The 26,379-nt window shown below is 39.5% G+C and overlaps 1 pseudogene; it reads right to left on the reverse strand.

Annotated features, from left to right (window-relative positions):
* Window positions 1-1,555: 1,555 nt before the first annotated feature.
* Window positions 1,556-26,379, reverse strand: LOC136358549 (centromere protein J-like; annotated as a pseudogene).

Genomic DNA, 26,379 nt, shown 5'->3' on the forward strand with positions numbered 1-26,379 from the left:
GTGGATGTGCCTGAATTCTTCAAATGTAATCAACTTTTCAAATAAAAGTGAATGGGCAAACTGCCAAAATATTCCTAGGACTTCAGCTTGAGACAAATGGTATAGAACTAAGGACCTTTAAGACTATTTCTGATGAAGAGATATTAGCTTGGAAATTGCAGAGGGACAGAAGGAAAGAGCACATAATCCATAATTTCTTTGCTAAATATCTCAAGACTGAAACTGCCAAATAAATTAAAAGAACTTGAAAAGCCATTGGAGCAGTTTCACAGCAATTCAAACCAGTTTCAGCCCAGACTGCTGGAGTCTCACTCCTTTTTTTCTGATCCCAGCCACATGCTTCCAGTCCCTCCTTTACAAGGCATCAGCAGCTACAGAGGGGAATTGACCTGGTTCATTGCGTAGAATGAGGCAGAGATGAATTATTTTTTTGCTGCCTGGTTAGTTTTGAGCCAGTTGGCTCACCATCTTCAGAAAGTGCCAATAGGGCCACAGCAGCTTAAATATTCATCACCTTCAGCGAGACACTAACATGCGGCAGCATCTGCTGTCCTTGTGGTTTATTATAGAAAGAATGTTGCAATTCAAGCTTTTAAAAATTTTCATAAGACCTGCAAATAGAAGATACTTTATGGCAAGATGGAGTCAGAGAAAGTAGCAGTGTTTCCATGAACATGATGAGATGTATCAGCCAATTCCGCTGAAGGAGCATTCATGCAGAAGAGTGTTAGTACTCCAGCTTCTTACACATGCCATTGTAAAAAGCAGATTCATTTTTTATTTCATTTTTAATGCATTACATACACTAGCATACCTATTTTTAAAGTAATAATGTCAAAGGCATCCAGACAGGCTTACGTGAACCACATGTAGTCTCTGTTTTCATTCAGAGGAATGTCATTCTAAGAAATCATTTGAAAATTCAGAGCCATCACTGTATCCCAGGCAACCATTACAACCTTGCTCTGCACTTTTTAAGAAATTCAGATACTAAGCATTTAGACTAATCACGTGTGACTAGGTTCTTGATAAAGATTCTCTTAATTCCATCACTTTCATAAACAGAGCCATCAAATTATCTCAATTTTCTTCATTGGAAATATGGATGGCCAGAAAAAACAGACCCTTGATGCAAAGGGGCTACAGGATTAGAGGAAGAAGCAGTCTCCCAACATGCACAAAGTAGACAATTTTTTTCTAATATTTACTGAAAACATAAAAAAAAATTAATCACCAGATCAGCTGGTGACAACAAAAGAGGTGTAGTTTAGTTATGAAACTTGACTTCATAAAGCACATATTGGCAGTTCATTCTGTATCTTCATCATGGGAGCTAGTGAAGCACAGTTTGAATTGCTGGAGCAGGCATCTCTTGAGATTCCTCTAGATCTACAGATTTCTGCTATCAGGAAGGCAGTGGAGAACAGGAGGAGGTATTGTTACTGAGTGTCCACCTAGATCACAGGAATTCTGAAAACATGTTCTCCTGGATCTTCACGCTCAGCAATAATCTGTTACATTTTCTAATGAGCATTTGCCTCCCAGCTGATAACACCTACAGTTCTTCATCAAATTGTCCCAGAAATCTCTTACTTGTCAATTGCCTAAATAAGGATCTCTTATTACCATCGAATATCACAGTTTGTGCCCTGTAGAGTTCACATTCCCCCTAACAAATAAAAATTTGAGAAAAATCAACAAGTACTCATGGATAAAGCAGTGAAGTTCAAATGCTATGAAAGTCTGTCCACATATTCACAGACCTTCCCTACTTCAGAGTTGGTAGTTCGTCAGGAAGAACATTCAAAGGTATGGAAATAACATGCTCAAAGTTAATCAAAATCCCTTGCAAGATTAGATAGCAAAATCCGTCCAAGATTGGAAATAAGCATATTTGACCTTGGCTGAAACATTAAGAAATGCTATTAGTGTAACTTTCAGTGGCATTCCCCTCCACTCCACCCACTCCCAACCCTGCCAGGCAAACAAATTCATATTTTTTCATAGAAATTGGGAAAATCTGTCCATAGCTGCATGTTGGGCAGGGAACTGCCAACTTGTTATTGCTGATGAGCTGCATTCAGAAATCAAGTTGTTTTCAGCAGATCCATGTTAGTAAATATTAATAATTAATAAATAATGACTGGTTTGGCCCATGTGTTCATTCTTTCATAGTTTAAAATAATCACGGATGATGTGCAGTCAAAATAGACATTTTTCTTGTCTCATTAAAGCACAACTTGAACTGGACAGTTCCTCACCAGCTAGGTCATGTTACAGTACAGAGAACATCCTTAAAAGTATTATAGCCAACCAGAATACATATTTTTCACAGATGCAGAACATTTCTTATGGATGGGGGACTTTTTTCAGCATAAAATCATGTTTACTGAAATTTTGTATCTTTAACCTGTACTGATCATGATTCAGACTTGCTCACCAACTGTTTTTGTGCATATCCTCAAATTCTATTAGCTTTGACAAAAATAAGTCAGATGGCAATTCTTTTGCCCTCTTGGTTACAACTGACTAAACTTACCAATCCAAGCTAGCTTTTAACTTACATATGTTATAGAAGACATGCATGTCTTCTTCCATGCCTAAAGCCATAACATATTTTAGGTTGCAAAAGGCTCTCAGATCATCAGTTCCAGCCATTGACACAGAACTGTCAAGTCCACCACTAAACCATGTCCTGAAGTGCCATATCCACGCATTTTTTTGAACAATGCCAAGGATGGTGATTCTGCCACTTCCCTGTTCAGCCCATTCCAATGCCTGGCAACCCTTCTGTTGCTCAGAGTTATCCCATTCACTTCGGTGTGTTCCTGTGCTCAGTTTTTCAATTTTGGATAGAAATAGTATGATAGTTTGTTTTATCCATATCCAAAATTCAGAATTATCCAGATTCACAGGATCTGTGAAGGAAAGCATCTACCTCCTTTGAAAAGAGCTCAAATGCAAACAAAATACTAATGAGTCACCATGTTCAGATCTATTGCTATGACATGGATTTTGGGCTTCTGTTTAGTGTTCCATTTACCCGAGACTTCAATTCTAGAGTCAAATAATCAACAGGCACTCTATTCACTGTAGAGTCTTTCTGTGCCATGAGATCAGATAAAGAGCATGTGTCTCTGTCAAACATTTTAGAGTTCACCCAGGACATCTGGGCACTATGCCCACCAGTCTAGCTCATGCTTGTGCTGGATTCCAGTTGGACTGGATCCTATCCTGGCTAGATGGTGAAAGCCCAGAGAGCAGTGAGCCCAAAAGTCTGTTGTCCTCAACTTCCCCCTTCTCAGAACTGTTGCTGAAGTCACAATTTTTATTGCATGTGGCTGTGTGCCATAAGAGAAAATTATCAATATCTCTTCATATCTGGCACTGTGTAGAATTCACTGAAGTTACTGTCTAGTGACTTTCAAACACACGCTGTCATGCTCACTATAGTGTAACAGTTGCCTCCCTTCTCATCTGATATCATTTGCATTTTATTTCAGTCCTTATACAGGCAGACAGTGGAGTGTGTTGGCTAATCTCAGCTTTCCTTTAGCCAAAGGAATGGTTTCCAGTAGACAAGAAGAATTTCAGAGAGACTGTACACTTGAACAAAGCATAGATTTCAATGAAATCTGAGAAAAGTAAGAAAAGGGACTTGAAATATCCAAAGTGCCCATGATATGAAGCAAGAAATACAAAACCAAGAGAAAGAAAAGCATAAAGGGATATTTAGCTATCTAAATTCAAAACAGTGAGATGTGTTACAAATGTGGTAAGCTGGCTGTGGAGGAGCAGTTGTGGACACAGCAGCCAGAAATAAGCATCTCACTTGACATACTGAGCTAACTTGTCACAACTTGTAAAAGTCGGAGTGGTTTTCCCACTGAGTTGAACCAGGAGAAGGAGACTGTTACATATTGGCAAGTAAAGCCTTGAACGGCAAAAAAAAAAAAAAAAATAGATTCATGGTTTGCCAAGGCAAGGGTATTCCCTGTAAAATCAGCCTGTAGAGTAGCAGGTGCAACAAGTTTGAAAAACTCATTAAAAACAACATACAATTCAGTTAGGTCCAGAAAAGAGGGGAGGAAAGAGTTTTTTCTCCTGGTACTTCAAAACTAGATGAAAATCCACAATTCATGTAGAATTATGCACAAGCAAGGAAATACAATCGTGCTTATATGCACTTTCATTTGAGGAAATTTTGATTACAAAGAACATTCTCTTAAATACATATTTGAAATTCTGGAAAAGTGACTACTGGCAATAGGGATGCATACTTTACTACTCACAAGGAAGTGGTTTTGCAAAGATGTCTTCAGCAGCACGTGAGAGATGCTGTGGCTCTTGTGATTATCTCTCCATGAACTTTCTTGTGGTTTGGATGAAAATGCTGTCCCTTGCAGAAAGCTTCTGCAACCTAGTGGAGAATTTGCTATAAATATGTAAATTTAAGTTCAAGTAACAGCTAGTAGAATCAAATAGCCTTCAAAGCCATCTGACTCAAATGTAAAGCCATTTTCTTTCCATAAAAATTATGATATTTAAACACAATGAATGAAATTCCACATGTTGTTCTGCAGGGGACTGGAAGCCCCCAGTATCAGGCAAAATCTTTGTAGGCACCATCCTAGCATCTTCACATCCTAGTATTACATTCACACAACAACAATTTTCAGTGTTTTGAGTAGTAGTTTTACAGCAGCAAAGCAGTGGAACTAAAACAGAAATCTGGCCAATACCAGAAATCCATCAGCTTTTTCTTATCCTTGCTTTTATTGGAATTTTTATGTATTTTAATTTTTTTCCTGTGACTAATCCTTTTTATTTTTTTTTCCTGACCTTCACAATCTATAAAAGGATGAGTAATAAGAGGAAGTAGGTTTGGAAAAAGGAAAAATAAAGTGAAATTTAACTTCAAATTAAATTTTCAATGAAATTTAAGTGTTAGGTGGAAAATATCATTAACAAGTGCGTTACAAATGTAAAAAAAGAGACACAAAAGTTCTTCACTCCAATAAAGCAAAGGACAGGATTGTTGGCAGTTCTAATATTTTTAAAAGATACCTTACTAGAAATTGGATGTGAAAATTAGGGAAATGCCTAAGAGAAAATGGCTCAATTTTATTTTCTTCTGGATTCAACCATTCTGTGGAAGAGTAGGATTCATCTCATAGCTAGACTAGATTATATCATCTAGGAGATAATTATTTTTTCTAGATTCCTTGACACACATACAATGGAACTGATCCCTCAAAGCATTTTTCTTCCTTGAATATATACAAGGAAACTAAATGACTCACTCAACCAAAATTTCAGGGTTTTTTTGAATTTTAGTCTGAACCATTTAATTTCACCAAGACTTGCTGTCTCCTGTATAAAAAGTGAGTAACTTTAATTTCCTTTAACTCCCTTACAAGAAGTTACTCAGTTACATACTAATGGAACAAGTAAAAAGTACATTAAACAAGTGGAATACTGAATAAAAAAATTACAAGACACTCTGTAAACTTGTGATTAAATAATTTTGATTTCCAGAGATTAACAAAGACATTTACATTAACCAGTTATATTTTCCACACTGTTTATCCCTCTTACTCCATCCCAGTGTGACTCCTATTCAAGAACCCAATTTGTGCCTCTGTAAGGCAGGCTGCTGATGGGGTTTCCTTCCAGAAAGTTTACAGCATAAAATAAGAACTAAGATTTAATAGAAGGTCCAACTATATTTTTCCAGGCTGAAGAGATGTTTTATTAAAAGGTAAACGGCACTATATATATGAAGAGTAGAATTACTTTCAGGAGGCTTTTTAGGAGGCTTGAACTTAGGCACTGAAAGTAAATTAGTTATCTAGACTGCCTTTCTAGTTAGTGGATGGAGACATCTGGCCTAATTGTCTATGATAGGCTGGCTGTATGACCTGGTAAATAAAAAAGCTAGGTGGCAGAGGACCACACCAAGAGTATATTTTAACATGGCTCATCGTAGTGCTGACTTTCCCCCTCCAGGCTGAGCATGGCAGGAGTGGAGGGACAGAACTCACACATCACAGCTCCAAAGAATACTACTGAATTATTCAAACAGTATTAAGCAGAGAGTATCTTTCAGTTCCAGAGTCTCTGATTTTCTGTCCGTGAAATTCATAGCTTTGGGGTTTTTTTCTGCTTTCTGTCTCTGATGTTCAGAGACACTGAGCTCATCTCAACGCTCCACGTTCTGCCTGGTCAGCAACTCAGCCTGGTCTCAGTTTGCTGTAGGCAGCATGCCAGTAGGACTCAGGTCTCTTGAACCCCTCCTGCAGACCAGCAATCTGCTGTTTTAATATCTATCAGTGAAAAAATAAGAGTGTGCCATGTCTTTGCCTGCTCTGAATTATGCATGCTCACCTTACATATCCAGAAGCAAGCATGGAGCCTTTTGTTCTGCTTAAAGGTCTACAGTATTAAGGTATGCAAGAAAAAAATCACATTAGAAATTATTTCAACAAAGAAAGAAAAAAAACCCCAAACGATAAAAAAATACTGCTTTGTAAACTCCTATATTTAAAACAAACCAATTGCTACAATTTGAGCAGAGACAAGAATATGCTGAAGAAAATCATGAAATTCAAACTAATCATGCAACTAAACAGCATTATATGTCAATGTATTTAAGAAAAGGCTAGAATTTAGATTTTAGGTAGATTTTAATGACAAGAATGTCACGTAATCAGATCTTCATGTGGTGAAAAGGGCACCAGAATAGTTAGATCCTTCTTACAAACAGCAGGGGATTGCAAAGACTGATCTCCAACTGAATGATTTCCAACTGAATTGAAAATGATAGTAATGAGATTTGGAGAGGACATTTCCATCTCCATTATTTTTGCCTTCTCCCTTCTTCCCTCACCCATGCTGATGCAAACACTGAGTCCTTTTCCTTCAGGGCTCTTATGCTGGATAGTGCAAACAGAACAGTGGTGGAGTTAAGCTAGAAACAGAGCAGTTTGCTCTGTAGTCAAAATACTAAAACAGTCTCACTTAAACATTTCCTATTGTAAATGCTACCTTCTAGAGAAATATGCAACATAAGGAGAAAAAACATTCACTATATGTATGGTCCAAAAATATGTATCTCAAAAATGTAGAAATGAAAAAATAAAGTAGAGAAATTTTGAACAAAGTGCTATGTTGCCTATTTTAATTGTTTTGAAACTTTTCTGATTGTGAAAGTAATTTAAATTGTCAGTTTGCTGTCAAATACATCAGTTTGGTTTAGACATCCTTTTGCAGCAGAACATTGTTCCAGACATTTCTGAGCTTTATCATTGCCTATTCTTTCATTTTATAAAAATATTGCTTTCAGCTGCCCCATCTCTTGTCATTGGCTTCACATAGCTTACCACTTTTTTCTCTGTTTATCAGTGATTATTTTAGAAAATCACCTCTTAAGTCATATTATGTCTAGCTGTTCTGGTAGGGATAATGGCCACAGATAATCAGAGATGATTTTATGACTAAGAAGTCTGAAATAGAAGCTTTAAAAGATAGAATCCCCTAATGGAATTCAGAAGAAACCATAATAAATGATTTGGGGATGTTATTAGGCGGGTTAGATTGTTAGACACGGGGCTAGATATCATAAAAATACCTCAAAGCCGAAGATCAGGATAATTTAAAGGAAAAAATAATAAATACTCATCACAGGAATAAGAATGGTGGCCATTATCCATTTTGCACTTGACGCAATGAGTCCAAATATTTACAAGTAAAAAGTTCACTATGAAGGAGTTGGAAATTTTTCAAGAGTCAGCTCAGCTGAGCAAATCAGTACAAAGAAGTATAAGAAACATGGGAACATTTTTACTTCCTTAAAAAATGGTAGGTACAACCTAATTTTTTTCTTATACAAAAGAAGGGGATGTACATTTAAAACACAAACCAAAACAGAATCTTAGTAGAATTAAATTTTCACTAACCATCTAAAAGTAGATCTAAGCATCCTAAAGAAGTGGCATGAATAATTTGCCATGTGTGGCAGATGGAAAGATTCAGGTAAAAACATAGTATGTTTGGAAACATTAATTGATAAGAACAGCATATTTATTCTACAGAAGACAGCTTACTTGCACTTATTCTGATTTCACATGTTCTCCAGTGACTCTAGCTGTTCCTTTGAACTTGCTCTGGGCAATATTTTCTTTCTGCAGTAGGTGAGCTTGATCTCAGCTGTATTCCAAAGGGTGAGTCAACTCCTGGCTCCTGACAGTCTCGAGCTGGTCTATTCATGTTCTGTTCACAAGATAAACAAGGAGTATGAAATTGGCCTAGGAGACTGTGATAAAGGACTGTCTCCAAATGTACCTCCTTTGGGCATGATCTTTGGAGGGCTTGGGCATGTCCCTCATATGCTGATACTGCTGGGAGTGGCAACCTGTTATCAGCACTTGTCAAAATTAAGGTTCTTCCTCTCTGGGAAAACTCATGCATGTGTTCAGCTGCAAAATTTGTTCTGTTTAGCAGCTGGAAAGAATTCTAATTGAAATTTTTGACAATGTGATGACCGTGAACTTAGAGGCTTTTAAATACATTTTGTGTTCAGGTAGCTAAATTAGGGCAGGCCAGAGAAGGCACAGCTTGTTACCTGTCAATATATCTGTGAAACCCTGCACTCATGCAGAGCTGGGGACTGGGCTGTATTTTCATCTGCCCAGTCATTACTACAAGTCAGATTAGCCATGGACCTGAATGAACTGGGTTAAAGTATTTACTTTCCACTAGTAAATATGCTCCAGGAGTTAAAGGTGGCTGTTCAGAAGAGGCTTTGCCTTTGAACTCAGTGACTCAAGGCATGATCTGGAAATGCACTTAACACTCAGAAACAGGGGAAGAGTACAAATCTTTACATATCCTCAAACAGAGCTTATTTATATGACTGTGATCTAACTTCTTAGTTAATTTTTAATCTGACATGAAATAATTTGTTAGCTTCCTGCTAACAAATGGAAAGTGAGCTTCCAACTCCCTTCATGACCTACAACCACCATCTGTCCTTCACCATTACTCAAAAAGAAACACGAAGTACAGGAGGCAGCCATGACCTCATGTTTCCCTGTCAGTAATGGAGTTTAGCACCTCAGGAGCAAAATATGAAAGTCCTCACAGACACTAAGAGAAAAAAAAAAAACAACTCTCCCTATATCCCTCTGCTCTTTGTAATTAATTCCCTGATGTTGTTGTTTTCTATTCTAAATAAGCCTGACTAATACTCTGGTTAAAAGCATGATGGAGAAAGCCTAAGCAACAGCAAATATAAATATTAATTCTCCTCAAAATATTCAAATTGAATGAGCAAATAGAGCCCCTGTGTGGTTATGTCCAGCCTACCACTCTTCCATGACCAGACCAGTTCTCTGAAATACAATGCACAATAACAAAAGCAAGGTGCAAGATCTCTGTATAACATTTTCCACTGCAGACTGAACAGTACTGTGCTAAGTCAAGGCTAGAAAACAGGCCCTGCCCTGAGGAAATGCAATAGCCAGGGATACCAGGAGCACTTGTGACACTTCTTTGGAGCCGCTAACAAACAGTCAATAACCCAGCTATAAATTAAAAATAGGAGCTAGGTGCAGAATGCAGATAGAAAGTACATTAGAAGAGGCTAAGCACTTTGCACAAACTGGAATTCTTGCTTGTGTGCCAGGCATACCTCTGCATGAGGCAAATTAAGGCAGGTCTGCCTGTGAGACAAGCACATACATGAAGCAAAAGTCTTTTTTCCAAGAAAAGTTTTTTCAGTGAGATGTAGGTGGGAAAAAATAAACCAACCACCAACAAGTTGGCTGCTGTCGTTGGTCCAGAAAACACACCACTTCCATACTATGAGGAAATTATGCATTAAAGATGGCAAACAAGCTGCACTTGTTGGAGGAACAACCAAATCATCACAGAATCCTCTGGATGACTCCAAGTGCCAGCAGAACAACCTCAGTGCTGTGGGGGTGCAGGCACAGGCTGATGCCTTGAGCACTGTCCAGGCTCTCTTAGGCATAAGATACACACAATACACTACATCCCAACTGGTTTTACCCTCTTGCTTGTATCATTTGTGCCTGGAAAGGCCTGAAAACAAAGAGCTTGGGAACAAAGGAATGGATAGGCTTGGGCAGGTTTGGGCATGTTGTGCTGCTCTGAAAAGGATTTTAATTGCTTACAGCAAGAACAAGTTGTCATGGGGCATAAGTGAACTGCTGTCAATGGGCAGTCATCTCGTGCTCCTAATAGGGTTACTGGTTTAAAAATGCAAAGCAGATTCTTGGATTACATAAATCAGCACAGGGCCAACACAGCCAGGGAGGATAAACTGCCTTTTGCAATTAGTTTTAGCTCATAAATTAGAAAAAGTGAGTGAAAGGATGTGCACGTTATACTGGGCAGGCATTTTTGGATAAACATCTGTGTGGAAATGCTAGGGGCTATTATGGCTAATGACATGAACACATCTATGCAAGCTCTTTTAAAAATATGCATTGTTATGAAAAAGTCAAAGTAATCGCATTGGTAAGGCAGCATGGCCAGCAGGCAGAGGATACGATGCTGGCTGAATTTGGCACTGCAGTAATTCTGCACCAGTACACCACTCCACAGTCAAAATTTACAGCAGTGAAAGTAAAAGCTGCACCTAATTTCGTTAGTAGTTTCATGAACTGCCAAAACCCACAAATACTCGCATCTGGAACACCTGTCATGGTCATCTAGAGATCCAAGAAGGATCTGTAATGAAACCATTAGTTTTTAAGACAGTGGAAGTATTTTGCTGAAAGGCAGCTGTAGGAGAAAATGATACAAACCAATAAATGCAAGATAGCCTTTTGCACTATTCCCATCATCTTTGAAATGAAGAAAAATGGAAAAGCAGATCTTGAAAACAGTTTCTTACCTTGCATAATATATTAAAAATGAAAGTCAATAAATTATGCTAATTTTGTACCAGTCAAGAGCTAGGTTTGAAATGCAAAGAGGAAAAGAATCTTTCCTGTGTTTATAGTAGATGACACCTACAAATTTCTAACAGATTTAATCACATTAAAAATTTTGATTTGATTTGATTTGATACTAAGCAAGCTCAATTTTTATTAGAGGCATTTTTATAGCCTACAATGAGTTAGTGCTGTGAAGGTACCTCCATTAGAAACTCCCTAGTTCCCAAATTATTAATTGCAGGGATTTTGTGTTAAGAAGTTATTTTTCTTTTATGAAGGTGTAAACAAAAATCAAACCAAACTAAAACTTCTACAGCATTTAATAATTACAAATTACAAAAGCAACTCACTTCTTAATTGGTGTCAAACACATCCTCAGTCTGGTCTAAAGACTAGTATTACTGAAATAAGAATGCTGTTGTCATTGATGAGTGCTCTATATTTTTTGTTAACCTCAGAAATATGTGCTACACTGACATGAATGGGAGAAATTTATCCTTACTCTATCAGCAGCCTGATCATATAAAAAAGAAATCAGCCTGTGTTCTTATTGCTTTCACTGTAATTCAAAGATATTCAGTAGATTACATGAAGCATTTGGCTTTACTCAGCTTTAGACCCAAACTGTAGCAGTGTTTTGAAAGCTGGCCTCCTTCAGTGAGGTGCTTTACTTTTAATCTAGATGGCTAAATAAGTGTTTCAGTTCAAAAAGAACACAGATGCCCCTGGAAAGAAGCTAGCTGGTAAGTAAGAATTTAGCAGCCTGGTTTTATGGGTTCTAAAAGAAATATTTTCCTCACTGCACACGCAAATCAGTTTCTTGTGTATACAGATCTACCTGCAAAAATGCCTTGATTGCTCATGTTCTTCCCTCACCACAGTCAGTGAAGGGGTTCTTCTGTGGTATATGTCAGTCTCTAATCCTTTGCTATAGATGTTTTGGGTTTCTTCTAGACAGGTCTATATGATAATACACAGAACTTCGTGAATATTCATAAACCCTTGCTATGTTTTTAAAACCACAGACTGCGTAAGTGCAGTAAGCTTTATTGCTTAATCTATCAAAAAGAATTAATGTGTTTTTCCTAGTTATGTAAGTATTCCATTCCCAGCATAGGTCTTAGTAGTGCAATCCAAGCCCTACAAATCAAGTAAGTGAAACAGATTTGGATGTATATTAGTGTGAGTAGCTGAACTCCGTTTTAGGAATGTGAATGCCATGGGATGGTTCAACTTTAATACGAATGTAAGTTTAAAAGAGGCCTCAGGAACTGTTTTTTAGCAGCAGTCTGACACAGAGTGTAATGTGCTTAGTAGATTGTGACAAGGCAATTGAGAGCCATCAGAAGTGAATATTTCTGCCCTGGTGATTATTGCAGACAGGAAAACTTGTTCTGACTGATCTTACATAAAGAGAAAGCCAGTGGGTTTAGGATGAGAGGTCAATGTGCGGGGTTGGATTTCTTAGTTTCAGTGGAAACTAAGAAAAGTCAACAACCTGTATAATAAAAAGGACTAAAGCTTGCTAAAGCAGGATACCATTTCATTACCAGAAGAAAGATAGATCACTGGCCCAAAAGTGAGAAACACTGATTGACCAAAAAGCTGGGACCACAATAAAAAAAATTGAGTGAAGATGTTCTTGGGAAATTATAACAATGTCACTGATATGAGGCTTTCTGTGTCCTAGGACAAAAACTTGCAAATTTGAGAGATAATTTATCCATTTAAAAAAATTAGATATGTTTTATATATAGATATGTTTTATATGTTTATATGTATAACAGATAGGTTATCTCTGAGGAAGTTAAATAGAAAATGTGAATATTTCACTGTCAAGTGGTGAATCATACCTAAGCTGCAGGGAATTCTAGCCCTGATTCCAGGGGTTCATTGAACATTGCACCCATTTCATGGGATCAAAATTCTGCACCTGAAAGTGCACCTCAAACAACAGACTTAGGAAGAATGACTAGTGATGACAGAAAAGTAAGAAAAACAAGGGGCTTGCAGATGTATCTCTTCCCTCTTCTCTGTTTTTTTTTTTTCCAGTTTAGGTCTGAAAAATACTGACAGATATGGGCATATAGCTAGAGAGCACAGGAGGAATGAGTCTTCAATCCAAGACAAAAATTTTTCCCCAATGAAAAAGAAACACAAACCAGCACTTGGGTAGCTCTTACCTAATGTAATGTGGTAATGTGTCTGCAAACAGTTCTTTCTGCACTTCCTCCCCTTCAGGAGTTTCTTTAATTTTGAGAGCAGGAATCTCATGAGCCACTGGAAGATGGGCGGATGTAGGTTTTTAACATTGCTGGACCTGTTCCCATTCTGTGACTCAGGCTCATGCTCTCTCCTTTTCAGTCTTGTGAGATGAAATAGGGACTGCTGAAAAGAAGGGCAAGCCTTGATCTTTTCCAGACCCACAGCTCCAATAGTAGAATCACTGCTGCATGTGCTGCAGGAGACATCTTGCTGATCTGGAATTGCTTGAATATCTTGCTTTCTTGGTGGTGATCTGTATTTCCTAATAGAGATTTTTTTCTGTTCCACTGGGTTTAACACTAGCATAATCACCATCAGAAAGATCCAAATGTCTGTCAGTGTGATCTACTCCCTGAGGCATATGCTGGGAGAGATATTGAGCGTGGTGAGATTTGGGGTCATCATTCCTTTTTGGGGGTAAGCAGCTTGACTCACCAGGAGAAAGAGCAACTTGCCATGTCGAGGCAACTGTTCCCTTCCTTTGCCACTCTTACCACAAGGTTGAAGATGAGCTTCCCTTCTCCACAGCTTCAGGTGAGCTACATGTAATTTTATTATTTTGTCAATGACAATCTCTAAACCCAGTATGGATTTGCCTTTTGCTTTCTGAGTTCTGGTTCCCCACAACTTCTGTGGGCAGACCTGAACCCACTTCTGACCCTGTGTGAATGTAGGACCCGCACTCCACTCTGCTTCATTGATGTGACCTGCATCTACATCCTGGAATGGATAATGCCTTGGTTCCCTTTATGAGATGACCTTTCAGAGGCTGATCCACCCTATCTAGGTCCTTTTGCAGAGTTACCCTCCACAGCTCTTCCAGCAGTTTTGTCTGTTTTTCCTAGAGGATTCATGTGATGAGTCCCCATTTCTTCACCTACTCATAGTTTTGTATCTGTCACTGTTTTGGGACTTAGTTGCAGGATTTCAAGCCATCTTCTCTGGGGTGAGTCACCAAGATTTTCCTTTGAGTCTTCATATCCCCCAATCACTTCTTTTTCTTCTGCACTTTGTGCTACTACTTTTGTTTCACAGTCTTAACCTTTATCTCCCTGTCAGCTAAAGCACTTTTTCTCATGTGTAGCCATCCACATGGAGCTACTGACTTGCAGATTTAGCTGAGAGCATTCCCCTGGCTGCAGTATGCCTCAATTCACTTGGCCAGACTGGGAGAAATGACCCCAGAAATTCAAACCAGCTCTTCTGGAATGCTTGCTGTCCTCTTCTAAAGGCTTCTGTTTAATTTTTCTGAGCCTTGCCATGCCCTCTCTTCATTCCAGAAAAACCTTTTGAGGGATTATTTTTGGCTTGCTCTGGAAGAAAATAAAAATTAAATCCTGACAATCACAGACAGAATCATTCTCCAGAAAGAAAGATATTTACAATAACTGAACAAACTGAGACACCAGAAGTCTGAAAGACCCTGGGAACAGATAAATGAGTACATAAGGAACGGCCCTGACATTAGAGGCAAGGTGTGAGAAGCACCTTTTGAGAAGCAGTCACTATGTGAGGCCTCCATTCACTCATTCATTAATAGAGTCAAAGGGTTAAGATGGTGCTCAATGTCTATATGATAGAAGATGAGAAAAGTTATGTCTTTGTTTTCAGGGGAAGTTCCAGTAGTTATTACCATGTGGCACAGAAATACAGAGCTGCATCAGCTTGAGATGTTATTTTGCCAGGGAGACACAGAAAATTTCTGAGTAATGAAACTAATCTTCCAAGCATCTTCCAAGTCACCAAGCCAAACCAAATGCTGAGTCTGACACCTAGAGGTGTCAAGCATAAGCTCATCTCCAATGTACCCACTACAAAAATCAGAACACTCTCACTGCACTTGACCTTTGTACAAAATCTGTATTTGGAAATGCCCCCATTCTCACAGTAGTGGCACATGAGAGACTAGTTATTGTGGAGCAAATGGAGTCAACCTTGATGCCTAATTTAACTGTGTCTTGAGACATGGGCACAAACTATGACCCAGAAAACAGGTGGAAATAGAGGAATCCAGTGGGAAATCGAGGAAGAATAGATAGTGACTGATTAACACAGCCCTTTTCATTTTCACTTTGGGGAAAAGTCTTCCAATATCCCATGAAATAACCGTGGAAAAATGTGCTACCATCTAATGAGCCAAAACAGAGCCCACATAGTATCTCTGTAAGAATTTGTCAAAAACCAAAATTAATGCACTGATGACAACAGTATCTGTTGCTCCTTCTGCTGTTTTTCTATGAGATGATTGTCTGCTTTAAGTTGCGCTTCAACAAACTTTTCAGAAGTCTTCTGTCTAATATCAATTGCTGGTGTGATTTTCCTAGGCAAGGAAGAAAAGGTACTTATTTGTAACATTCTCTAGTTAGTTTTCTTTCGATAATTCTATGGAGGTGATATGGAGTTTAGAACTGTAAACCATCTCTGCAATTCTTTTAAAATGTGAAGCTTGTTAGTAAAATCTCCCTATTGTGTGAATCCAACCCTTACTTCAAAACATCCTGTCTAGACCAAGCATTATAATTATACTTTCAGCAATCAATATTTTTTGGCTGGTATCGGTCTCTCCTTAGAAATAGGTAAAAAATAGTCAAAAGGAAGAACATTTCAGTCATTTTCTCCAGGTTAGAGTTGATGACAATCACAAAGATCTCACCATCTCTCTGACAGAGTAGCTTTAATCAGATAGTGAAGAGTGATAGAGTAGAAAAAAAAAATGTCTGTAATGCTGTAGAGGGCCAAATTGAAACCTGGCTCAAAATGAAGCATAGTACAGGATACACGGACCTATTTCAAAGGAAATGTGCTTGAGCCTTAATTTTAGTCACTTATTAACAATTTCTACTAAATATTTAAAAATTCTAGGGTTAATAGAAGTGCTGGTTGTGCAGCATATCACAGTCCTTCCTACACCTCATCTCTACCCAGCACCACTGTATCATGGATAACCTTTTGAATTGTCAGTCTGTCTCTGTTATCACACCATGAGCTAATAGTATGAGGTTTGTAGGGAAAATTCTTGCTAAAGAGGACTCAACATTAGACAATACTCATTTCAGTGAAGCTTACTTCAAACCAAATATAGCCTGGTGCCACAGTAAAAATGTCCTGAAGAGCCAGAGAACATTCTGTGCTTTAGTTTCATCCAGGTCATGATAACAACACGTGAACCAAAGCACAACAAGCAGGAGTGACTGGGAGACAGACTTCAGAAGCTCACTGCTGATACAAAAATGCATACATGGGCAGGGCCTCTTGCCCAGACATGCATATGGTCCTGCCACATCTTCTCTGCCTTCTGCTCTGAGGGTCCCTGTCTTCCTTCTCTGTACAACTCCCATATGATTAACACAAAAATTCTCATGACATTTGCTCTCAGTCTGTGCTTTCCTAGAAGTTTGCTGCTTCTTTTTTATACTTGATAGAAGACTCAGTGTACCAAATACCTGCTGCTTCTGTCTGGATCAGTTAAGGAAAGATAACAAGTCTGAGCACTTTTTCCATCACCAGTGCCAGACCATTCTTGCCCATTGTGAGCACCCCCACAGTGTCCTTTTGAAGTGTAGTGATGAACCAGGTCAGAAAAGTGATCCAAGTTAAATGTTACATTTCTCCTTTCTCCAGATAATTATCTCTCGATAATTTTAATAATTTGCACAATTTTCACTGCCCTGTTAAATATATAGGCATGCAAAAATTTGCCTTGGCCGAGCCAAGACAGGGATGGGTGAGCCGCCAATGTAAACTCATGGCCACAGCAGAAGTGATGGCATATCAGTATATTTTATCTCTCACTGCCAACTTTTGCCTTACTTCTATCCTTTGAAGATCCCAGTTACAAAATCAGTTCATTTATACGGGCTAGACCAGCATCTCATTATACACAAGATCAGCAGCCAGGCCATAGACCTGCACAATTTTTGCCACACACACCTGCCATTCTCAAGCAAAGGAAAGAGCCATTTTGTTGCATATATAACACAAAGAGGAATACCATCAAGGAAAACATGTGTTTGCAGCTTGAATGACTAAGATAATTTCCCACTTGGCCTCTATATTTCCAGACTTCGTCTTTATGTCAAGAGAAGAAATCTCCTCCTTTAGTTGTTCTCTTTGTTCTTCTTTAGCAGCAGAAAAAGTTTCAGAGAATCTCTTTTATTTTAATTGACTGCTTCCTAAGCAGCTGGAAAAAGGGCAATGTAAGCAAAGCCTTTATGGAAGGAATAAATGAAAAATAAACATCCTAGAATAATTTAAAATGTTTGTATTGTCAGCAACATACGTAAGGCTTTGATTTTTGAAAACATTTTACAGAATACAATTGAATTAAGTAGGTGGAAGGATGCAACCTGGGGGAAAAACTAGGCCTCTGATTCTCAAATCTAGTGCTGGAGTCATGGAAAGGATAAATGGTAAGATGCCCTGCCCTGCACCAGAATATGCCTGAGGAGGCAGAGGTGACACAGTGAGCTGTCACTTGCTCAGCAGCAAGAGATGCAGAACCCACGTGCCCCTTCTCACAGGTCTCACATGTGGGGCTATGCCACTTCCAGAATGATTTTATAGGAGAGGTGCCCAAGCTCTTTAATTTTCAACTAGGGCTTCCCATGTAAGACAAGAGCAATGTGTCCAAGCAGCTGTGTAATTCATCTTTCTTTTCTGTTCTCTTCTTGAGCATCTTGTTTGGAAAGGTTTTTTGTGGGGCTCTCTGTATACTGAAGCAATGGCTCAGTGCTTATCCCTTTAAATAAGAATATGAAAAGTTGAGCAAAATGTTGATATGCTCATGTTTGTGTTTCCAGCAATAAAACCCCAGACCATCACAACCATCAGAAAAGTGTCAGCCCAGTCCTCAAGCACAAATTCATCTGAGGCACATTTCAAAGACAAGATCCAGCTGGAAGTTACCCTCACATTATAAGGCCTCTGCACTCTCAAGCCTCAGTTTTACTCACAAGGCAGGTTGAAGTTGGCACTGCTTTCAATAAAAAGCAGTCAAACCTCCTCCTGTCCTAGTGTGCTCTTGCTGTCAGATTCCTGCTGTCCAGTCTTATTAACCTGTTTGCCAGCAACCTGGATGAAGGGATAGGAAGAACCCTAAGCAAGTTTGCTGATGACCCAAAACTGGGGGGAATGGCTGATCCACCTGAAGGCTGTGCTGCCATTCATTGGAACTTTGATAGGTTGGAGAATTGGACAGAGAAAAACCTAATGACCTAATTAGGACAAGTGCAGGTCCCACATCTGGGAAGGAATAACCCCAATTACCAGCACAGGCTGGGGACTGACCTCCTAGAGAGCAGCTCTGCTGAGGAGGACCTGAGATGACAGGTGGTTGACAAGCCATTGCTGGATGGCAAGCTGCCCATGAGCTACCAGTGCTCTTGTGGTCAGGAGGGCCAACGGGATCCTGGGGTGAATTGGGAACAGTGTGGTCAGCAGGGTGAGGGAGGTGATTCTCCCCCTCTACTCAGCCTTAGTGAGGTCACATCTGGAGTATTGTGTTTAATTCTGGTCTCCACAGTTTAAGAAAAACAAGGATTCACTGGTCAGGGTGCAGCAGGGGGGTCACAAAGGTGATGAGGGGCTTGAAGCATCTTTCTTATGAGGAGAGACTGCAGGAGCTGGGCCTGTTTAGTCTGGAGAAGACTGAGAGAGGGCCTCATCAACAAATATAAGTATGTCAAAGGTGGGTATCCAGAGGATGGTGCCAGACTCTTTTCTGTGGTGCCCAGAGTCAGGACAGGGAGTAATGGACATAAACACAAGAAGTTCCACTTTAACACTTCTTTAGACTAAGCATGGCAGAACACTGGAAGAGGCTGCCCAGGAAGGTCATGGGGTGTCCCTCTCCGGAGATGTTCAAAAGCCACCTGGATGAATTCTTGTGTCACCTGCTTAACATGATCCTGCCTTGGCAGAGGGTTCAGCCCTGACTGTTCTGTGGTTCAGTCATTCTGTGATTCAATGATCCACCCACAGACTACTTCCCTATCCCCCTCACTTGTACTGTCAGAAGTATTCTCAAGCTCTACTGTACCCTTCACCAGGGAATGTATCCAAGTTCAGTGTAAACCAGCAAGAAAATAATAGTTCCAGGGGCAAGAAGGAGACCAGACTCTTTCAGCGAGAGTACCTGTCCTGAGCTAGCTTGAAGAATATGAAATTAAAATTTTAATTGTACTATGGGAGTGGCTCACAGTATCACAATCAGGTCTCACTACAGAAGTTCAAAAGAATCCAGGATACATGTCTGGATTACATTTATATTCTTTTCCATTTTAATTTGTTCATTCCTACTTCTTTTTGCTCCTCTTCTCCCCATTTTGAAATCAAGTTTTGATTTCTTGCAAATTGCTCTTTTAGTCTTTCTTACCCTTTGGTATTTTCCCACAGAAGACAAGGCTAGCAAAATGTAGCCAAGAGAAGATGCCAAGTAGCAGCTTATATTGTTTTAACTCTCAGTGATGCAACTATATATATCAGTGTGAGAAAAACCAAGATTGCTGACAGAGAGCAGGCCTTCTTAGCTACAGAAACACTTTCTCAAATCTTTGGAAGCTATAGCCACATCCTACTTACGCTTTTCTCCCTAAATACAACATATTCTCTACTTCATATAACTTAGCTTTTCCAACTTAATGACTTTTCTATTTTTATCTACAAGGTGCAAATTCTCTCAGTACAAGAGGCAGGATGACTGTGATTCAAGAAGTAAAAAAAATCAAGTTTACAGTAGTTTAAATGCTTTTATTACAAGCCACCATAAAACCAAACCACCTTCCCATGACCTGCAATAAAATAAGAATCACTATCAAAGGCAAAAATTCACAGGAGTTGCACAATAGACTTAAGTTCAGATTTCCTTTCCAGCACTTTTTGCCCACCTGAATCTGAAAGCTGAATGTGTTCTCCTGAGATTTCTGAGTTGCTCTCATTTGGCAGGAACTCCAGGGATCTGCTTTGTCAAGCAGAGCACATTGCCAAGGGAGACGTCTGTGAGAATTTTGTGATGGGAACTGGAAAGGAATGAAAGTAGCTGGAAAACATGGAAGGGGTGGCATCATGGCTGCTAGCTGAGAAGGGATCCCAGGAGAAATGGAAAAGCCTAAACATACTCATCAGGGAAGAAAAATTGAAGAACCTTAAGACAAGTATGTTTGCACTGAACTAGAAATCTCTTGCTAAGCTGTTATGACATGAAAACAATGGTGCTTTCATGTTTCCTGATGGTTTGCATGTTCAGAATGGAATAATCAAAGTTGGCTTCTGTTATTTTGTTTAAATTGTAAAACCTGCTTGCTGCAATCATCTGTTGTTACAAGAATTATTATACGATACAGAGAAGTTGAATTAAAGAGAACTTACCAAATACTCCTGAGCATGCAAAAATCTCCCATTTATCCCAGGACTCCTCAAGTCCACTAGCAGATAAAAGTTATGTAGCTCAGCATATTTCTGAAGGAATACATTAATGCTAAAATGGGGAAGATTTTTCTTTTAAACTCTGGATGTCTGGTTACACATTCTCTTAGAAGACTTACCAGTAGAAAAAATGTAAGCAGTTCTGCATAGGGACCAAAGTCCAGGTTCACTACTTCCAGGCAAAAAAAGGGTCTATAAATCAGGCTTGCTTTTTATTTTCTTTCTTTATACCAGGAATCTTCTTAGGTCCTGTGACCTAACTTCAAAAGCTGGAAAGAGAATGGCTGAGACTGAAAATGCCTCACCCCTCAGTTAAGGCATTTTTTTAGAAGGCGGCTAACCTGTGGATTTGAAACCTGTCTGGCCCAGACTCAGGAAGATCCCAACTCACTACTCTTGAACGCTGTGTTACTTCTTTAAATGTATGGCAATATTAAAGCTACCACCTTTACCATAATAAGGTAAATCATAGCCTTATTAGTTCTTCATATTTTATGTCTTTAAAGATTAATGGGACCAAATTAATGCAGTGTCCTTTGCTGTCCTAAACCTACACTGCCTCCAGTAAAAAAAGAGGACTTTGAGTGCAGGTTTTTCTTCCTTTTAATTCAAGTCAGCATTTTATTTGTGGTCTTATGTGCTAGCTAAATGTAGCTGCATAGTAAATACACCCAAAGAGAATTCTATAAATATATTTCTTCCTGTATGAGGTTTGTCCTGAGTTCATAGCACTTACCATACCTACTTTCTTCAGAAATGCATTAGAGGATTCACAGCACTGGGGCAGGGGGAAGAGAAATTTGTGTGGTGAAGCTTAGCAGACTTAAGACACTTTCCTTCTCATTCTTCATCACTTCCTGAGAACACAAATAAAGCGGCACAGCCACAGAACAGCTCTGCTCCCAGTGAACTGCTGGCAGTAACAACAAACACCTTGCTAATTGTGGCATTTGGGCAGAGATTAATGAGCAACATAATTACCCTGGGGAGGTTCTGCTTTGATTAGAAAACTTGGAAGCCACAGACTGTGTACTTGTTCCACCTGGTCACCCCAGACAGCTTGATGGCTTTTGCCTGCCATTTCAACCAGCCTTTCCTCAGAGGTAAAAAAATCAGGATGGTGAAGGTTTCATTTACTCAGCCATAGTGTCCATCCTCTCTCAGACTGTGTCTCTAGCACACAGCAGTGGTTCTTGACAGCTAATTCACAGTGGTGTAGCTCCATCAGGAAATTTGGCACAATGACAGCCAGGCCTATTTGTACCACTGACGCTGTGGCTTAGCTTCTGGCTGTGGGGTCAGTGGTTGAAATGCTGCTTATCCTGCCCCAAAAACCCTGACTGTCACACACCAGCAATTTTGAAGACAAGACCTTCAAACAGATTTAACACTGTGTTCATTCACAAGTTTCTCGTCCCCTTCAGTCTCATATTTCTTTGCACTGACAATATCACCAGGAAGCTCAGAAAGGGCCCCACAATGAAGCAGACACCCCAAGCTGCAGAAAGCTTGATTTTTGGTGATCTCTGTTGGGGTGGTGGCTGGCCCTTGCTTCCCACCTGGTGCATGTAGCCCAACATACACCTCCTGCCTGCTGATATGCTCCACAGCTCTGACAGGCACTCAGCTTTTCCAGCTGCTCTGACCATGTTCAGTGACAGCACCTGCTGCACCCCAAGGATGCAATAATCTGCTTGTCCATTGCTTATTCAGCCCAACATTTTGTTATTCCTACAGAAGGCTCTCTGAACCCATGAGGCTGGGAGGGAATGATGCAAAGCCCCTTTTATATTGTTAGCTAACTACAGGTATTATACTCATTAGTGAGGTAGATGAAACTTGCTAAAATTTCATTTTCTTTTATGAAAGCGATAACATATGGTCATATTTCCCTAAAACAGTGCCAGCTTCAAGAGTTTCCAGGCTAAATGGCAAGAGCATGGCCATAAACTCCTAGTTTTTATTGTTATGTTTAACTGTGCCTCAAGTTATGCCTATTGTCTTGAATGAACTTTTGCAAGCAGATGTTCCTCATATGGCAACTCAAATAAACAGAATTTTGATTATAAATGATTCCATCCAAATTGTTTAAACTAGATGTGGTATGAAGTATATTTAGATCACTTTGTGCATGAGGGAGCAACAAAAGACATGTCTGCTCAAAAGGGCTTAGTCACACCCTTTATGATTTGAACATGGGTAAAAAGCCTTGAAAAAAAAAGTAGATTTTTGATTTTAAAAAGCTGTTTCTAAGACGTTGTCAGGCTACACTGAATTCTAGCATGAAAGGTGCCATCACCTAGTCCTCCTAACTTTCTTCTGAGGTCTTAATATAATGAGATTCTTGCACAAATCCTCAACTAGACCAAGAAGCTTGACGTTAGACTGAAAAATATTAATGCCAGATCAATGTACAGATGCAGACAGGGGACACCTTAGGCTGCTTAGGGCCTTAGCTCATGGATTAGGTGAAGTTGCCTCCCCAGCAGGTTACCTGAGAAGCAGCATCAGTCCAAGGATCACCTGGCCTTCCTATGCCGTTGTGGATACTCCCTGTCTGATGCTATACACAAGCAGCCTTCCTAAAGCCAGGCCAATACTCTCAAAAGTCTACATGATTTCCCTAAATTCTTCTTTCACCTTGGGATCACTGAGGAGAATGTGCTGCTACTGTGGACAGGGTGAGTAGGGGAGAGGGCTCCTCTCTTTCTGCTTGCTGAGCAGATGGTGTTTTCCAACAATGATCAAATGAATCTCTTAGAGGAGTTGTATCATGCTGTTAGGAGCAGGCTGCTCTGTTAAAGGTACGAATCTATTAACAGCAGCATGGTATGTTGACTTTTTTCTTCTTCTTTTACCCATGCAAAGCTGGAACTTCCAAATGTTGGTACAGAAGAGAAAAGATGTTGCAGCTTCTCTGTAATTTTTACCACTACACTGTAATTTTCTGTATTATTGTTCATGACTACTTCAGTAGAAGTCTATACAAGAGGTCTGTTATTAAATATAAAGGTTCTCCTGAAATTTTAGTACACAGAAGAGTTTTCAGGAGCTTACAGCTTGTGTGCAATATGTATGAAGAAGCAAATGTTTTAGTCCAACTGCCAGAGGAGGACCCTCCAGCCACAGAAAACAACTATCAAACCATCTCTTTCTTTAAAGAACTGCTGCATTTCACTACCAGAGTACAAGCAGCAGCAGGTGTAGGTGCAGCCGTGTGAGGAAAGATTCCCTGAATACCTGGATTGTGAAGTGTCATGATTTTCTGCTGTTCAGACACCAGCCTTTGCAGCTGCTCCATCTGCTGCTTCATGAGCTGGTCCTGCTGTGCTGGGGCCTGAAAATATCGGGAAAATACAGTATCAAATGATATTAAAAACCATACTCTTCTGCATGGTTTTTAACCAGGAAGGATTGCCATATTTGAGCTTTGGGGGTAAAGTGCATGTTACTTTTAATAAATAATTTTGATGCTTATATTTAAAGCTTTTTTTGTCATGTTAGAACTCAAAGTGTACCTGGCACTCTGCAGGCAGCATGTGCCTTGCCAGGTTTGGCTACTCAGCCTCACATCACCCAGCATTTTCTTTTGGTCTCTGTGCTGGGATTTCCTTCCCACAGACACTAAAGCACAAAAGGGAGAGAAGTGTCCACCTGTGTTTCACACCAAGAAGGTGCTAGAATAGCATAAGAGATGATGATACCATCATATCAAACTTCACTCTAAAACTTAAAAATATGCCAAGATTCAACATTTATTGTTGAACTATATGACAAATGGAAGTTACCAGTATCATTGATGAAAAGGAGCTTTCAAAAGTGGATATCCACACACCACAGCTGCAAGGAGTAGGAAATATAAGCACAGTTTGAAAATAGGGATGAAAGGATAGAAGAATGATTCTGTCTGACTAAATTGCTGTCACTATTTCCGCAGCCCTTCTGCAGGCCAGGCACTCCCCTTTGCTTCCCCGTAGGTACACACCTATCCAACTTGCCTTGATTTTCTGAGTTTCCTAGTTTATATCTATTTGACTTTTTCTTTAAGCCATCTGCTTCTCCTGTCCTGTCCACTGAGAAGAGATCAGTAGCACAACTGATAGGCCTTTTCCCCCTTTAATTGATTAATTGTGAATTACCAGATCTGTCCCAGAGCTAAAACTCATTGGATAAAGACATTCTCATGTTGTTGCTGTGCCAGGAGCTTCCCAGCAGTCTAGCTGTAAGCATCCTTTTCACTCCATTGTGTCTCTTCTGGTATTATTCAAGAGCACCACATAACAAAGCAAAGCCCAAGATCACTTTTTCTTCACCAGGCTCTTTAAGAAGAGTTCGAGTAACTCACACAGGCAAATGTCAGAAGGCAACAAAGAATGCCTAAGACCCAGTATCAGATTTTATGACCAGCTATTGACAGTTTACAACATTAACAGTTTATACACTATTGACAGTTTACAGGATACATTCTGGTCATTAAATTTTATGACCTAGTTTACATAATTTGAGAACAGAAGGAGCACATTCCCAGGACTCACAAGAAATTATCTTCAACTGCAACCTTACATACATTATTGTTTTCCCAACAATAACAAGGAATAACAAATTTTCTGCCCCTATATGTAAAGTACCACACTCTTCTTTACAATAAAAAAAAAAAAAAGTTAAAATAATCATAGACCTTCACTGGAGAAAGGATTGAGAACTGCCAGCATGGATACGTGCTAAGTAATAGATTCAACTGCTTTGGAAACGGAAGAGCTTCTTTTAAAAATGCAACTTAGGCACTATATTGTTTACTGTCTTAGGAGAAGCAGATTGATCTTTCAGCAGAAGAGATACTGTGGAGTTACTTCCATGTACCACTTTGTCAAAACTAAGAAGAGGAAGAAGTCAGAAATGGGAAAAAAAGTATAAAAAGGACATGGAGCATGAGAAGAGGACTGATGAAAAGAAATATGAAAAAAGAATGTGAACGTGCCCCACAACCATTACAGACACAAGAACATAGAGCCAGAACATGCCATCCATTCCACTAGAGGGAGGGAGATAGCGATAACTGTCAAAGAAGAGGAATAAGAGTATGATTATTTAATTGTCTCTTGTGAAAATCACTTTATTGCTTGAATGCATTACAGCAACAACATCAGACACAGGGTTATGATGCACTTCCCAGTCTTGCCAGTAAAGCTTCCTACTTACATACAGACGTGAAAGTCACTGACCCTTTCTTTCTGCACAGGCTGGGGCACTCTCAGGGATACACAACAGGCAATTAAAAATTCAGTAATTATTTAAAGCAGATCAACCTGCTCCATTTTGTATGTGGTTTTGTATGTGGTAGCACAATGGTCCATCTCTGAGGCAGGGAGCAAAGGAGTGAACATTTCCATGGTCTCGCTCGCATCATGAATTCCAGTCTGATTTACACTGGAAGTCAACTTCAGAGGAAAAAAGTGAGTTGGTAGAATAATTGTTTTGGGTGCTGAAAAGCTTGGTTGTGGCTCAGGTTATCTGTCAAGGCATTACTGTTGCTTATCAGACCACTGGCTTCTGAATCAAATGAAAGTGAACAGCTCTTGCTGGAGGACTCACTCATATTGTCAACCCTGCCTGCCTATAAAGAAGATAAAACCTTCTCAGTTACACTGTAAGATGGTACCATGCCTGTCAGATCACTGACAGTCTGCTGTGATGGATGATCGTCCTCCTTAAAAGTGTCAGCTTCCAT

The sequence above is a fragment of the Sylvia atricapilla genome, chromosome 3 (genome assembly GCF_009819655.1).
Source record: "Sylvia atricapilla isolate bSylAtr1 chromosome 3, bSylAtr1.pri, whole genome shotgun sequence".
NCBI lineage: Eukaryota > Metazoa > Chordata > Aves > Passeriformes > Sylviidae > Sylvia > Sylvia atricapilla.